Here is a 15,031-nt window from a genome sequence, read left to right as displayed (position 1 = left end):
AGATCACGTGAAGTAATTATTTCCCTCTACTCCTCTTTGGTCAGACCTCATCTGGAATATTGTGTCCAATTTTGGGCACCACATTTTAAAAAAGACATCAACAAACTGGAGCAAGTTCAGAAAAGAGCGACCAGAATGGTGACCGGTCTGCAAACCCTGTCTTATGAGGAAAGGTTGCAGGATTTGGGAATGTTTAGTTTGCAAAAGAGAAGACTGAGAGGAGACTTAATAGCTGTCTACAAATATCTAAAGGGCTGTCACATTGTAGAAGGATCAACTTTATTCTCATTTGCACAAGGAAAGACTAGAAGCAATGGGATGAAGCTGAATGGGAGGAGACACAGATTAGATATTAGAAAAAACTTTTTGACAGTTAGAGTGATCAATGAGTGGAACAGGCTGCCACGAGAAGTGGTGAGTTCTCCTTCAATGGAAGTCTTCAAACAGAGGCTGGACAGACATCTAACTGGGATGATTTAGCGAATCCTGCTTTGAGCAGGGGGTTGGACCAGATGGCCCAGGAGGTCCCTTCCAACTCTACGATTCTATGATTCTATGATTCTATGATCTGTTTATACCAAGGAAGGTGACGGTCACAAGGGGGCATTCTCTGCGTCTGGAGGAGAAACAGTTTCTCCACCAACATAGAAGAGGATTCTTTACTGTTAGGGCAGTGAGAATCTGGAATTCCCTGCCTGAGGAGGTGGTGATGGCGAACTCAGTTGAAGGGTTCAAGAGAGGCCTGGATGTCTTCCTGGAGCGTAACAATATTGTATCTTACAGTTATTGTTAGGTTCTTTAGAAGGACATAGAATCATAGAATCGTAGAGTTGGAAGGGACCTCCTGGGCCATCTGGTCCAACCCCCTGCTGAAAGCAGGATTCGCTAAATCATCCCAGTCAGATGTCTGTCCAGCCTCTGTTTGAAGACTTCCATTGAAGGAGAACTCACCACTTCTCGTGGCAGCTTGTTCCACTCATTGATTACTCTAACTGTCAAAAAGTTTTTTCTAATATCTAATCTGTGTCTCCTCCCATTCAGTTTCATCCCATTGCTTCTAGTCTTTCCTTGTGCAAATGAGAATAAAGTTGATCCTTCTACAATGTGACAGCCCTTTAGATATTTGTAGACAGCTATTAAGTCTCCTCTCAGTCTTCTCTTTTGCAAACTAAACATTCCCAAATCCTGCAACCTTTCCTCATAAGACAGGGTTTGCAGAACGGTCACCATTCTGGTCGCTCTTTTCTGAACTTGCTCCAGTTTGTTGATGTCTTTTTTAAAATGTGGTGCCCAAAACTGGACACAGTATCTGGGGATTTATTCTGACAGAATTCTATAGGCTGAACTGGATGGACTAATGTCTTTTTTCGGCCTTACTATGTTACTATGTTACTATGAGGTCAAACGTTTTCTGTAAGTCTTCACAAGGTTGGCACACACTGTTGGTGGTATGTTAGCCCATTCCTCCATGCAGATCTCCTCTAGAGCAGTGATGTTTTGGGCCTGTCACTGGGCAACACGGACTTTCAAATCCTTCCAAAGGTTTTCTATAGGGTTGAGATCTGGAGACAGGCTAGGCCACTCCAGGACCTTCATATGCTTCTTACAAAGCCACTCCTTCATTGCCCTGGCTGTGTGCTTGGGATCATTTTCATGGTGAAGGACTCATCCATGTTTCATCTTCAATGCCCTTGCTGATGGAAGGAGGTTTGCACTCAAAATTTCACGATACATGGCCCCATTCATTCTTTCATGTACCCGGATCAGTCGTCCTGGTCCCTTTGCAGAGAAACAGCCCCAAAGCATGATATTGCCACCCCCATTCTTCACAGTATGTATGGTGTTCTTTGCATGCAACTCAGCATTCTGTCTCCAAACACGACGAGTTTTGTTTCTACCAAACAGTTCTACTTTGGTTTCATCAGACCATATGACATTCTCCCAATACTCTTCTGGATAATCCAAATGCTCTCTAGGAAACTTCAGACGGGCCCAGACATGTACTAGTTTAAGCAGGGGGACATGTCTGGCACTGCAGCATCTGAGTCCCTGGTGGCGTAGTGTGTTACTGATGATAGCCTTTGTTATGGTGGTCCCAGCTCTATGCTGGTCATTCACTAGGTCCCCCCGTGTGGTTCTGGGATTTTTACTCACCGTTCTTGTGATCATAAATGGGGTGAGATCTTGCCTGGAGCCCCAGATCGAGGGAGATTATCAGTGGTCTTGTATGTCTTCCATTTTCTTATCATTGCTCCCACAGTTGATTTCATCACACCAAGCTGCTTGCCTATTGAAGATTCAGTCTTCCCAGCCTGGTGCAGGGCTACAATTTTGTTTCTGGTGTCCTTCGACAGCTCTTTGTTCTTCACCATAGTGGAGTTTGGAGTGTGACTGTTTGAGGGTGTGCACAGGTGTCTTTTATACTGATAACAAGTTCAAACAGGCGCCATTACTACAGGTAATGAGTGGAGGACAGAGGAGCCTCTTAAAGAAGTTACAGGTCTGTGAGAGTCAGAAATCTTGCATGTTTTTTGTAACCAAATACTTATTTTCCACCATAATATGACTCGGCCGATATACGCGAACAATCACAGCGTGCTGTGATTTTACACGCACGTGGAATACACCCAAGAAAAAACACAGTGATGTGAGCTGCCCCATAGATTTATACTGGTCCGAGTGCTATGCGATGTTTTCTTGCATAGCACTCGTCCGTATTCTATGCTAGTGTGACCCCGGCCTTGGCGGGACATACAGAAAGACCATGCTGCAACTTTCTAGTAAGTGTTTTATTTGACCGTAAAGCTAGATTCATAATAACACTATCAAGTACTGCTGTAAAATGTTCTTCATATTGCTATTTTTTAAGTCTTTTTCTCACTACTAATGCCGGATTCACAGCTACTTTGCTCAATACTGCTGTAAAATATCTTTCTTGCTGGTTTTTATTAAGTGTTTTCTTTCCTGATGCTTAATTCTCATGCACTGCTTTGTACTTATGCATAGTTCCCTGCATTTTTCTTTTTTTCTAGTAAGCATGAAGGACATTATATATTCTCAGCTATACTGCTCAGTACTGATGTATAATGTACTCCATGTGGCTTTTTTCTAGTAAGCATGAAGGACATTATATCATGGATTCACAGCTACACTGCTCAGTACTGATGTATAATGTACTCCATGTGGCTTTTTTCTAGTAAGCATGAAGGACATTATATCATGGATTCACAGCTACACTGCTCAGTACTGATGTATAATGTACTCCATGTTGCTTTTTTCTAGTAAGCATGAAGGATATTATATCATGGATTCACAGCTACACTGCTCAGTACTGATGTATAATGTACTCCATTTTTCTTTTTCTGGTATGTTTTATCTCACCCCTTGCTGAATTCACAGCTACACTGCTCAGTTGTTCGGTATAATGTCTCCACCAAGAGGCTCAGAGAGAACTGAAAATTAAGGATGGAGGTTAAAGCTGGTGAAAAATGCAGGATTCAATTCATATAGTGACCAGAAATAGTGTTATTCTTCATGCACACAACAGCTGAGTTTCCAGTGTGTCCAGAAACAGTAGGTGCGCTTTAAAGTATTTTCTTGGTGTACGATTCCTTTCAGCTTGTGCTGTGAATCACACACTATTGCTCCTGAAACGCATCTTTGCTGACAGGCTGCAGCGGTGATATCATCATTGCACGTCCTAGAGTACACTCCACCACTGCAGCCGATCAGTGTAGAATGAATACTTCACCCTCTGAAAAAACTCTTTACGTGTCCACAGTGGAGTCTCTAGTTTAGGGCTCTCTTGTGTGAGGGCGATGGGTAACCCTAAAGTCCATCTGACATTGCAGCAATGACTGACTCTCTATAGGTTATAATTATTTCCTTCCTCCTCTTCCTCCTCCCGGCCGGGAAGATTCCTCAGCTCTGTGTGATGGGATTGATATTCGCAGGGCACGTATTATTCATGCAATATTCCGGCAACTCCTCCGTGGAAGTGCCAGGATCTGTGGATGGATCTGTGTTACAGCTTGTCATGGGTGGGTACATTAACCAGTTCAGCACCGGCCATTATCCCACTTTCATCATCAGGCACAATTTCAGGTTTTGGGTTTTTTTTTTTTTTTGGATTTCAATATTGAAATGTTATAGTTTTTACCTTTTTTATTTAGTTTTATTATTGCTGATATTACTACCCATTTATAGCGCAGATTCAGGTGATATGGCTCTGGTAAGACCTAGCCGGTCCTGCCCCCTCCCGACAATCACATGATAGTACTTCTTATACTCCACCAATTAGGAAGGCAGAGATGGCAATAAACCCCCTCTGCCTTCCCTGGAGAATCCAGATGTCTCTGACATCACGATCACCACGCGGCTGCTGATTGCCCTAAAATGTCAGTGCGGAGTCAATTGTGGACCAGTTGGGTGTTTCAGCGGTACGACAGCGGCTAAAGAGTTATTCCCAACATTCCAGCAGTCCCATAGAGAATGAATGGATCGGTGATGCACGTGCGCAGCCACTGCTTTATTCCGACAGGGCATTTCTGAGCCTACGGTTAGCTGGCAGTGCAAATCTTGGAAATACCTAGAGAGGAGCGGGTTTATTTGCAGGACTCTGGTCCAACATCCAGGTGAGAGATACCTGTTGGTTACACGCGAGGCCCACAAATCTCTTACCTACCGGAATCTGATTTGGATTTGCCACCGCTGGCGTGACGTTATCTATGGGACATGACCACAGAGAAAGTCGCGCTAGCGGAGTAAAAGTCACACTGGAAGGTAAGAGATTCGCCGGCCTCCCGTCTAACGTCCACAGACCCGGACCAGAGTCCCACCAATCGATCCGCTCATCTCTTGGTATTTCCAAGATTTAAGCTGCCAACTAACCTTAGGCTCGCCGCAATAACGGACCTTTTGCGGATCACCGTTTTTTTCCCCCCAATTCTATGGAAATAGTATTGGAAAAAAACAGGCGTTCTGCAAAACTGGAAGTCACAGTGCTGTTGATCTACAATGGGGGCCGTGTCCGTACGCCCTATAAAACATCGAGCAAGCTCGATCTTTTATCACAGCCGCAGAAATGGCCCTCACGGCCGTATGGCGCCCTGTGGAATTTTTGCTGGCCGATTTTGCGGCTCCAAAGAAATCTATTGGGGCCGCAAAATCGGCCCTCAAAAACACGGTAAGTGTAAAAGCAGCCTAAGTGTAAATTCTCACATTGCAGTAAATGCCACTGCATTGGGCAAATGGCGCTGGTGAGCGGCACATATCACTTTTCACGCACCGGCATCCACAGGAGAACTTGACTTTTCCTGGGAGGATTTTTTTTTGCAGACTGCATGAGATTTCTCATTATCTCTGCACTGTGCTGGCACAGGACAGCACATTCTCCATGTGAAAAGTCTGCTGCTTTTCCATTATATGACGCCCTTGGGGGAGATTTTCTAATGCCGGGTAACTTTTAGAAAGTGGAAACTTTCTGGTAGATCTGGTGCCGGTAATGACCGCCAGCTGTAAGATCACGCCAGCCTTTAGGTGACTTTGTTTGCCCCTTTATGAAGAAGCGTTAGACACAGTGTATAGTATACGGCAGCGCGTGGACGCTCATCCATTGTTAGTACACCCTCCGTACAGCCGTGGGATTTGTTTTCTGACCTATGAGGTCACGCTGAGATTTCTGTCCCACATCCCACTGAGATTCCTGCATAATCTCCGAAAAATCCAGAACGAAAATATCAGATTCATTCATAATTTACGCATTTTTTTTCTCATTCTCAGATGTTGTGATATTCGTTGTCATTTATTCGTTGACATTTTTTTCACCAAGTTTTTCAAAATGTCGCCCGGGGTTCATGCATTTAGCATAAAATCAAAACATTCTCTTTATTTTAGTCTTTTAGTTTTGACTTTTTTTTTAAATGTCACCGTAAAACATATAGCCATGTCTTACACTCTTTTGCTGGAAGCTGCACTCAGGTGCTGGACTCCGTTGCTGGACAGCTGCACTCAGGTGCTGGACTCCGTTGCTGGACTGTGCACCCAGGTGTTGGACACAGTGGGAGGAAGATGCACTCAGGTGTTGGACTCTGTTGCCTGGAGCAAGTGCATCAGAGCAAAGCTAAGTGTTTCCCTGTTTGTCACTTTTCCTCATTTTTGTGTTAGTACAGCAGTGGGGCCAGTGCCTGCACCACCCAGCTCCCTAGTAAGGAATAGGTGTAGGGTGTGCAAGGGTGACAGGTATCCTGATCGGTGACAGGTGAGGAGCCTGTATAGGGAACGTTAGGAGTGTTAGGGACACTGAGTCAGGGGAGTGCAGGAGGTCTCCACATCTCCGTTCCCTATCGCAGAGCCCACAGTTGTAAATGTTTCCCGATCCCCTGTGTCTTGTTGTTTTAGTTACCGGCCTGCTGGCCATGTCACACAGGACGGGGCACGTGACTGTCGGACGCTGGGGTTTCAGTGTGTCAGACGCCGGGGTTTCAGTACGTCGGACGCCGGGGTTTCAGTGCGTCGGGCGCCGGAGTTTCAGTGCGCCGGACGCCGGGGTTTCAGTGCGCCGGACGCCGGGGTTTCAGTGCGCCGGACGCCGGGGTTTCAGTGCGCCGGACGCCGGGGTTTCAGTGCGCCGGACGCCGGGGTTTCAGTTCGCCGGACGCCGGGGTTTCAGAGCGCTGGACGGCGGGGTTTCAGTGCGCTGGACGCCGGGGTTTCAGAGCGCTGGACGCCGGGGTTTCAGAGCGCTGGACGCCGGGGTTTCAGAGCGCTGGACGCCGGGGTTTCAGTGCGCTGGACGGCGGGGTTTCAGTGCGCTGGACGCCGGGGTTTCAGAGCGCTGGACGCCGGGGTTTCAGTGCGCTGGACGCCGGGGTTTCAGAGCGCTGGACGGCGGGGTTTCAGTGCGCCGGACGCCGGAGTTTCAGTGCGCTGGACGCCGGTGTTTCAGTGCGCTGTACGCCGGGGTTTCAGTGCCCCGGACGCTGGGGTTTCAGTGCGCTGGATGCCAGGGTTTCAGTGCCTCAGACGCTGGGGTTTCAGTGCGCTGGACGCCGGGGTTTCAGTGCCTCAGATGCTGGGGTTTCAGTGCAATGGAAAAAAAACACAAAAATCCCCCCAGTTCAGCTGAATGATGCTGCTGAAATCAGCAGGTTTGGACGACTTTAGGCTACTGTGTACGGCCCCTCTAAGGAGTCGCCAAGACTAAGATATGGTTGGCCTATTCTTAGGATTGGCGATCTGTCTCACTTGATGACCTGGATCATCGAAGCCATTTCACCGGGATGAGCAGTTGTTTAGAGATGAGCAAATTTGTTCGGGTCCCTACTTATTCGGCAAGTTATAGCGCTTACCCGAAAGCTGCAGAGGGAACCCGGATACATGGAGCGCGCCGGCTGATCAGCTGTCCGGCGCCACAGCTGCATGTGCCGCAGCTGAGTCACTGTCACATGGAGCATGGAGAGGCTGTGTGTTGGGTTAGCGCTATAGCTTGCCGAATAAGCAGAGACCCAATCAAATTAGCTCAACTCTAGTTGTGATGCATCACGGACCGGTGGCGGTGCTGCAGGGAGATCCAGATGGAACAATGGAAGCTGTAGTGGCTGGACAAGGAGAAGAACTGGAACTTTGGCAACAAAGAAGCAGAATTGAAGCAATGGAAACAGATGTAGCACAGCTGTAATGCAGAAGGAGGTAGAGTAGACTCAGCGACGTACTGAGCAGAGTTTGCAGTGGTATCCAGTGCAGAGCTCATACACTAGTATAGCCCATGATGGGGGACATTATTACAGGAAGGGACAAAGATGGGGGACATTATTACAGGAAGGGACAAGGATGGGGGACATTATTACTGCAAGGAACCAGGATGGGGAACATTATTACAGGAAGGGACAAGGATGGGGGGCATTATTACTGGAAAGGCCCATGATGTTGAGCATTATAACTGGGAGGGGCCCAGGATAGGTACATTATTTGAGAAATGGTCCATCATGGGGGACATTATTACTAGAAGGAAAACAAATTTCAAAAACTAACCGTCACATCCAAGCATAAGCATAATGTGAACAGGTGCTTAACCTAGAGTCACCAACTCATATACATTCAAGCAAAAAATGAAGCACACTGTAGCGCCAAACCATGCAAACATGAAAAATGAATAATGAATTGCATTACTGTATTAGAAGTATGAAAAATTGAGAAATTTTAGCGCATAAAATGGCCAATTTATGTGTACCTGGAAGCCATGTTAAGGCATTTCTCGTTTTCCAGGTCCCTATTCTATGCCAATCCTCACTAAGACTGTAGTCTCCATCTGAATGGGAACCTATGAAAAAGAGGATTTTTCATAGATTCCCATTCAGATGGAGGCTAAACTTTCTCAATTTTTCATGCTTCTAATGCAGTAATGCAATTCATTTTTCATATTTGCATGGTTTGGCGCTACAGAGTGCTTCCTTTTTTGCTTGAATTATTACTGGAAGGAGCACGGGGTGGGGATCATTATTACCGGAAGGGACCCAGAATGAAGAACGTTACACCAGTAAGGGACCCAGGATGGGGGACATTATACCAGGAAGGGGCCCAGGATGGGAGACATTATACCAGGAAGGGGTCCAGGATGGGGGCATTATACCAGGAAGGGTTCCAGGATGGGGGACATTATACCAGGAAGGGGCCCAGGATGGGGGACATTATACCAGGAAGAGGCCCAGGATGGGGGACATTATACCAGGAAGAGGCCCAGGATGGGGGACATTATACCAGGAAGGGGCCCAGGATGGGGGACATTATACCAGGAAGGGGCCCAGGATGGGGGACATTATACCAGCAAGAGGCCCAGGATGGGGGACATTATACCAGGAAGGGGCCCAGGATGGGGGACATTATACCAGGAAGGGGCCCAGGATAGGGGACATTATACCAGCAAGAGGCCCAGGATGGGGGACATTATACCAGGAAGAGGCCCAGGATGGGGGACATTATACCAGGAATGGGCCCAGGATGGGGGACATTATACCAGGAAGAGACCCAGGATGGGGGACATTATACCAGCAAGGGGCCCAGGATGGGGGACATTATACCAGGAAGGGGCCCAGGATGGGGGACATTATACCAGGAAGAGACCCAGGATGGGGGACATTATACCAGGAAGGGGCCCAGGATGGGGGACATTATACCAGGAAGAGACCCAGGATGGGGGACATTATACCAGCAAGGGGCCCAGGATTGGGGACATTATACCAGCAAGGGGCCCAGGATTGGGGACATTATACCAGGAAGAGACCCAGGATGGGTTTGTCAACAGGTTCTAATAGTGCAGGAAAGTGTTAGCAATTTGAACGTAAACTATCTGAATATTCAGTCGGCGAGCTGCCGCCTGAGGAGCTAATAAGATCTTGGATCACGATGTGAGGTGCGTAACAATAAGTAATCAATATCGACTGAGAGTCGACACCCCCACCTGTTAGCAAGTCCTGCGGCTGGTGAAAGCATCAGGACACCACCGTGGTGTGGCCAATATAAGGAACTGCAGCTCGGCTGGTAACTGCTGATCTCCGGTTTCCTCCCACACTCTATAGACATACTGACAGGGAATCTAGATTGTGAGCCTCTTCGGGGACAGCGATGATAATGTCTGTAAAGCACTGTGGAATTAATATAAATAAAATAAATAAAATCTGTGGGGAAGAAGAGTCGGACCCCCACCAATCTCCTAAACCTATGTCACCAATAGTTTTGTTCTATAAGGACGGGCTTGGTTGTTGGAGCCTCTTTATCTACCTCTCTACACTGCCCATGCTTAGAGAGAACACCGGAGGTAAGTACCATGGAGTATTAACGGTGGGGAAGGAATCCTGATGTAGTGGTTATTACATTGCCATTCTTTCAGTATCTGAATGCCATGACCACAGATATCCTGCAGGGGGCGACTGCAGCCCGAGATGCCGCAGGAATCTGCCAGACGTTCCAGGAGGCCTATCACTAGTAAGAAGGTCAGACATGACTTTTGTCCCACAGGTGCTCACTGGTGTCTGGGGTGTCACAGTCAGGGCTCCACGGCGCAGGCGGAGGCTGCTATACGGTGGTGTCCCATGTAGTGTGAGCTGCGTCTTATACATAGAGACCGTACCAGAGGAGTGCAGTATAGAAGCGTGAAAGAAACCTCAGATCAGCAGCCGATCCCTCATCCACACCATGAGAAGATGGCTTTGATTCAAAGTGGCTAAACCCATAGAAACCCTTTAAAGAGGACTTGTCACTTGCCATATTTGCTTTTACCCCGCAGTGTAAACGCCGCTGTTCTGCTGAATCCGGCAATGTTTTTCTTTTGTTTCTGCGCCTTTCCCTTCCTGAGATACGGCCCTCTCTTCACCGTATACGAATATAGTCTGTTTTTTACAAGTGGGCGTCGTCACCAAGCCTTCTCTGGGGGCGTCATCTTTAGCACCACGCCTAGTTGTCTAAAAAGTCTACAGGGAAGAAGGGGCAATATCTCAGGAAGGGAAAGGCGCAAAAACAAAAGAAAAGCAACTCTGGATTCAGGAGAACAGCGGCATTTACACCGGGTATAAAAATGTCATATTTATGGAGACGGACCGATCCCATCTAAGCTCTGATTTCAATGTTCTACAAATTGTCAAAACTCGTTATGCTCAGTTATGAAATCAGCCAATTCGGAACGATTGTCACCTCCTAAATTCAAATCTGACAATGACAATTTTTAGTCGTCTCTTGTGTCCATGAGATCAAAGAGTTTTCCTTAAAATAGACGGATGGGTTATCGGTGATATTATCTGAGCACTGTGGGCATATTGCAGTCACACTGGTCCACTAGAGTGCCCGAGAGTCCTCTGGTGGAGCCAGGACCCAATGGTCCAGTAGAAGACACCGATCATTTGATGTTGTTCTTTGAGTCACTCACTTACCATTAAAGGGGTTGTCCGGGGCTGACATATTGAAGGCCCATGTGTAGGCCAGGTCATCAGAATGAGATCGGTAGTGATAGGTTCACCAGGTGAGGTGGATCTTCTAAGCTTTGGGTCCGGTTGGACACATTGACCCCGGGCATGGATGCAGCAAGAAGTAAGGCACGTGGGTAGCAAGGACTTGGCACACTCCGGAGTCTCAAGAGCAGCAGGATGGATGAAGATGAACTCAGCAGGGATGGAAGCAAGTGAAGCACAGTTTGCACAGAAGGTGGAACACGCCAAGCATAAAAGTCTAGAGTCTCAATCCCAAGACACAAGTGTGGGTCTAATGGGCCTTAACTAGGTATAGGGAGATTATGTCATTGGTCCACTCAAGACAACCTGCAAAACCTGATGTAAAGTGCAACAGAGGGCAGCAAACCCTGGGGAAGGACGAGGAGCTGGGACGTCCAGGAGAGGCGTGTAAGATGTAGTGGTCTGACACCCAACGGAAGGTATAGGGAGATTATGTCACTCTGAGCAACCTGCAAAACCTGATGTGAAGCACAACGGAGGGCAGCGAACCCAGGGGAAGGAAGAGGAGCCGGGACGTCCAGGAGAGGTGTGTAAGATGTAGTGGTCTGACACCCGACGGAAGGTATAGGGAGATTATGTCACTCTGAGCAACCTGCAAAACCTGATGTGAAGCATAACGGAGGGCAGCGAACCCAGGGGAAGGAAGCAGAGCCGGGACGTCCAGGAGAGGTGTGTAAGATGTAGTGGTCTGACACCCGACGGAAGGTATAGGGAGATTATGTCACTCTGAGCAACCTGCAAAACCTGATGTGAAGCATAACGGAGGGCAGCGAACCCAGGGGAAGGAAGCAGAACCAGGACATCCAGGAGAGGTGTGTAAGATGTAGTGGTCTGACACCTGACGGAAGGTATAGGGAGATTACGTCACTCTGAGCAACCTGCAAAACCTGATGTGAAGCACAACGGAGGGCAGCGAACCCAGGGGAAGGAAGAGGAGCCGGGACGTCCAGGAGAGGTGTGTAAGATGTAGTGGTCTGACACCCGACGGAAGGTATAGGGAGATTATGTCACTCTGAGCAACCTGCAAAACCTGATGTGAAGCATAACGGAGAGCAGTGAACCCAGGAGAAGGAAGCAGAGCCAGGACATCCAGGAGAGGTGTGTAAGATGTAGTGGTCTGACACCCGACGGAAGGTATAGCGAGATTATGTCACTCTGAGCAACCTGCAAAACCTGATGTGAAGCACAACGGAGGGCAGCGAACCCAGGGGAAGGAAGCAGAGCCAGGATATCCAGGAGAGATGTGTAAGATGTAGTGGTCTGACACCCGACGGAAGGTATAGGGAGATTATGTCACTCTGAGCAACCTGCAAAACCTGATGTGAAGCACAATGGAGGGCAGGGAACCCAGGGGAAGGAAGCAGAGCCAGGACATCCAGGAGAGGTGTGTAAGATGTAGTGATCTGACACCCGACGGAAGGTATAGGGAGATTATGTCACTCTGAGCAACCTGCAAAGCCTGATGTGAAGCACAACGGAGGGCAGGGAACCCAGGGGAAGGAAGCAGAGCCAGGACATCCAGGAGAAGTGTGTAAGATGCAGTGGTCTGACACCCGACGGAAGGTATAGGGAGATTATGTCACTCTGAGCAACCTGCAAAACCTGATGTGAAGCACAATGGAGGGCAGGGAACCCAGGGGAAGGAAGCAGAGCCAGGACATCCAGGAGAGGTGTGTAAGATGTAGTGATCTGACACCCGACGGAAGGTATAGGGAGATTATGTCACTCTGAGCAACCTGCAAAGCCTGATGTGAAGCACAACGGAGAGCAGGGAACCCAGGGGAAGGAAGCAGAGCCAGGACATCCAGGAGAAGTGTGTAAGATGCAGTGGTCTGACACCCGACGGAAGGTATAGGGAGATTATGTCACTCTGAGCAACCTGCAAAACCTGATGTGAAGCACAACGGAGGGCAGCGAACCCAGGGGAAGGAAGCGGAGCTGGGACATCCAGGAGAGGTGTGTAAGATGTAGTGGTCTGACACCCGACGGAAGGTATAGGGAGATTATGTCACTTTGAGCAACCTGCAAAACCTGATGTGAAGCACAGCGGAGGACAGCGAACCCAGGGGAAGGAAGCAGAGCCAGGACATCCAGGAGAGGTGTGTAAGATGTAGTGGTCTGACACCCGACAGAAGATATAGGGAGATTATGTTACTCTGAGCAACCTGCAAAACCTGATGTGAAGCACAACGGAGGGCAGCGAACCCAGGGGAAGGAAGCAGAGCCAGGACATCCAGGAGAGGTGTGTAAGATGTAGTGATGAATGCACAATGAAATGAATAAAAAACAAATCTGAACTGAGACAAGTAAGTTAATGTGTATGCACAATGTAAGTGCATTTTAACACATGACCATTAACCAGAGAAAACAGAAAGCAAAAAACACAAATATCCTGAACTAAAAGTAAAAAATATACTGCAAATAATGCATAAAGGTAATAATAATAATAATAAGGGTATTTAGTAAACATAATTTTGATCAAAATAATGTACAAGCCATCCCGCCACGTCACGGCAACCCTTGTGGGACAGTCCCTACTCTAGTATTTAAAACCTTATCACTTGCCAAGTGGCGTGAATGTGAATAAGGGTCGAGCGGCTGAACCACTTGTAACAGCTTAGGCCAGACTGGATGGCTTTCCCAGCTCAGAAAAAGGGCGGTCACACCCCTATGTGTTGTTTTTTATTCATTTCATTGTGCATTCAGTGCATATATGGGTGTGACCGCCCTTTTTCTGAGCTGGGAAAGCCATCCAGTCTGGCCTAAGCTGTTACAAGTGGTTCAGCCGCTCGACCCTTATTCACATTCACGCCACTTGGCAAGTGATAAGGTTTTAAATACTAGAGTAGGGACTGTCCCACAAGGGTTGCCGTGACGTGGCGGGATGGCTTGTACATTATTTTGATCAAAATTATGTTTACTAAATACCCTTATTATTATTATTATTATTACCTTTATGCATTATTTGCAGTATATTTTTTACTTTTAGTTCAGGATATTTGTGTTTTTTGCTTTCTGTTTTCTGAGGTGTGTAAGATGTAGTGATCTGACACCCGACGGAAGGTATAGGGAGATTATGTCACTCTGAGCAACCTGCAAAACCTGATGTGAAGCACAGCGGAGGACAGCGAACCCAGGGGAAGGAAGCAGAGCCAGGACATCCAGGAGAGGTGTGTAAGATGTAGTGGTCTGACGCCCGACGGAAGGTATAGGGAGATTATGTCACTCTGAGCAACCTGCAAAACCTGATGTGAAGCACAGCGGAGGACAGCGAACCCAGGGGAAGGAAGCAGAGCCAGGACATCCAGGAGAGGTGTGTAAGATGTAGTGGTCTGACGCCCGACGGAAGGTATAGGGAGATTATGTCACTCTGAGCAACCTGCAAAACCTGATGTGAAGCACAACGGAGGGCAGGGAACCCAGGGGAAGGAAGCGGAGCTGGGACATCCAGGAGAGGTGTGTAAGATGTAGCGGTCTGACACCCGATGGAAAGCTGTGGTGAGACATAGGTGTTGTGCATCGCATATTCCCAATCGCTGCCATTATTAGCTGATCCCAAGTATAGGCCGTCGATATCAGTCATTGACAATCCCTTTATTACCTGCTTCTTATGGGTTGAATCATCAATACTGTTAGAATTACCATTGCCCCGTATGGTTAGACTTTTCCTCCACTGCCTCAGACACTGGTCCTATCACCTTTTCTCTTGTGTAGCACTGTAAGCACCATATGACGGTATTATGTGAGCACTGGATGGCTGTAATACCTGTACACAATATGGTCCCATTATGTGGACATTACAATAGTAACAGTGTCAATATCTGGCAGCAATTATAGAACTAAACGTTCTTCCTTTAAGCCTCTACAGACCTGGATCCATTTCTGCAGACTGGTCGTCTGCTGTCGTGACGGTGGCATCTTGGCATCTTCTGCTCGGCGCCATCATTTCTTACCAGGATTCATGGAGGCCGCAGTTTCTAAGAAGGCTGTATCCCGTGGCTTCTGCCTCATATTTATAACATTTCTGACTG

The sequence above is a fragment of the Dendrobates tinctorius genome, unplaced genomic scaffold (assembly GCF_039654945.1).
Source record: "Dendrobates tinctorius isolate UK_male_01 unplaced genomic scaffold, ASM3965494v1 ptg000216l, whole genome shotgun sequence".
NCBI lineage: Eukaryota > Metazoa > Chordata > Amphibia > Anura > Dendrobatidae > Dendrobates > Dendrobates tinctorius.
Note: the sequence above shows the minus strand (reverse complement) of the source record.